This window comes from Suricata suricatta, chromosome 6 (genome assembly GCF_006229205.1).
Source record: "Suricata suricatta isolate VVHF042 chromosome 6, meerkat_22Aug2017_6uvM2_HiC, whole genome shotgun sequence".
Taxonomy (NCBI): domain Eukaryota; kingdom Metazoa; phylum Chordata; class Mammalia; order Carnivora; family Herpestidae; genus Suricata; species Suricata suricatta.
This window is the reverse complement of record NC_043705.1, coordinates 3907402-3910374: the sequence shown is the minus strand read 5'-3', so window position 1 is coordinate 3910374 and position 2973 is coordinate 3907402.

The following is a 2973-nucleotide window of genomic DNA, read 5'->3' as shown; positions in this document are numbered from 1 at the left end:
TAAACTTTTATACTACTGAGGTGCCTGGGTGGCTCATTTGGTTGAGTGTCTGACTTCAGCTCAGGTCATGATATCATGGTTCATGGGTTTGAGCCCCACATGAGGCTCTGTGCTGTCAGCCTGTCTTCTGATTTGATGTCTCCCTCTCTCTCTGACCCTCTCCTGCTCACATTGTCTCTCTCTCTCTCTCTCTCTCTCAAAAATAAATAAAATATTTAAAAATAAAATTAAAAAATTTATATTGTTATAATAAGGTAGTATTCCATGAACACTATATATAATGCACATTTTATTCTATATTATAGAAATGTATTTGTATAATAAATATATGTACTTATATTTTATATTTATATAAACATATTTATTATATATTTTAATTATGTCATATAAATATGATAAACATTTACTTATAGTTATATTATTTATATTATAAAATGATACAGCATGTAAGTATACATCAAACTATATAATATGTAATTTTATAATGAATAAATCTATATTTTTATTAAATTATGTAGTATACATATGCAATAACATACTCTATATGTCATATGGTTATGAAAATATAAATATATAAATTTCAGCAGTATCATAAATCACAAGGAATCATAATTTGAGTAAGAGTTCCTTATAGGTTTAACATTTTATCATTTCATCCTGATTAATAATGATAATATACAAAAACATTTTTTCTTTTTTTCTCTAGAGCCCCAAAGATAGCATAGCTTTACTTTGTGCTCAATGCTTTCTTCCTTTGACAGAAACCTACAGTTTTGATATTAATGATGGCTCACATCAAGTGTTTTGCCCCTGAAGTCCATTGACCAGGTTTGGCTAAGTATGTGTAAGTGTTCCATTTCATCTATTTTTTCTCATATATTTTCACTTGGATTGTAACGTAATTTTATGTACACAATTATAGATATGAAGTACTATATATGTTTCATTTTACACATTTTGTGGTTTTCATTTGACATTTAGCACTATTACTTTAATAGTAGTTTCTGAATATTGGTCAAGCATTTGATTATATCTTGAAATAATATATTTACATAAAAACAAAATAGGTCAGAAGAAAAAAAACAAAGCAAGCCAGTCATTTTCCAGCATAAATAATTTTTATATTCAAATATATCAATTAAAAATAAACAAACTGTACAAGTAGTTTTAAAAATTTAATAAATGCAAATAACAACTTTAACTCAAAAGTAAGTATTAAAATAATTATTTTACTAGTTACATCGGGGCTAAAAATACTAAAATGTAATTTGTTCATTATAAGTTGACATGAGTAACTTTCAAAAACATCACAGAGGGCATTTATTGTACTACATACATAAGATTGGCAGGCTATATTAATTTTCATATATTTTGGAAACTAATTCTATTTGGGAAATCTGTAAAGTAAATAAGCCAAAGTGTAAGTAAATGTATGTAATATTTTTGCAATCTTATTAACTATATTAATAAACTAACCAGTTCAATAATATGTAACAAAACAATTGCTAAGCAACATTAGCCACATGACAAAACGGTATGCAGTGCTTGAAATTAAGAAAATTTTTTCATTATTATATATTTTTAATTTTTTGTCACAGGATAATTTAAAAAGCAAGATTTGGTGTAAATAGTAATTATCTACAGTATATAGTAATGTTTCTATAGAAACATTAGAAAAAATAAAAAATAAAAAATAAATATTTATTTTAAGAAATTATGATAGTTTAATTTTATGGCGATCAAATTAATATTTATAACAATTACAAATAATAAATATGGAATTTTTTAAAGCACAGATGACAAAGAATGTGGAGATTAAATTATGTCTTTTAGCATTACCAAGTTGTTTCTCCTAGTATATTCAGTAGTTAACAATGATCATATTTGAATGAAGATACTACAAATAAGTGTCATTTTAAAAGTTTATATATGATATTATTTTTCAAATATTATATACTAAAATGTAATGTGTTAAAAGTAAACTTTTTTTTAACAAAAAAGCTAAATGATAGTTGACTATAAGCAGCATTAAAATATCAAAAATTAAAAGTCAACATTTGGCTGGTATAAGGAGGTTCCTTGAAAAACTATCAGTAGAACTCCCCTATGACCCAGCAATAGCACTGCTAGGGATTTACCCAAGGGATACAGAAGTGCTGATGCGTAGGGGCACATGTACCTCAATGTTCATAGCAGCACTGTCTACAATAGCCAAATCATGGAAAGAGCCTAAATGTCCATCACCTGATGAATGGATCAAGATGTGGCATATATACAAAATGGAGTGTTACATGGCAATGAGAAAGAATGAAATCTGGCCATTTGAAGCAAAGTGGATGGATCTCAAGGGTATCATGCTGAGCGAAATAAGTCAGGCAGACAAGAACAGATACCATATGTTTTCATTCATAGGTCTAAAGGAGAAACCTAATAGGGGACCATGGAAAAGGGAAAACGGGGGAAAAGAGTTAGGGAGATGGAGGGAGGCAAAGCATAGGAGACTCTTGAATATTGAAAACAAACAGAGGGTTGAAGAGGGAGGGAGGAAGGGGAAAGCGGGTGATGGTCATGGAGGAGGGCACTTGTGGGGAAGAGCACTGGGTGTTATATGAAAACCAACTTGGCAATAAACTATTTTTTTTTAAAAAGTAAACATTTGGTTTGTGTTTGGTAAGCTCTTCATCTCTCCTCCTATTCTGAATGATTCTCATGATCTGAAATTTTTTCATTATATTCATGGGCTGACTGATTTTCTAAGCCTATTCTAGTGTTGCATAATTCTTTCTTTTGTTCAACTTATTTTCCATTTTGTATTCTATATCACTAATTCTTCTAGCCTGTTGTTCATTGCACCGAGCTTATTTCCAATTTTGTTTTTGGCATTTTTCATGTCTGATTGATATTTTTAAAAATGCTTTTTAATGTTTATTTTTGAGAGAGTGAGAGACAGCATGGAAGCGGGGGAGGGTCAGA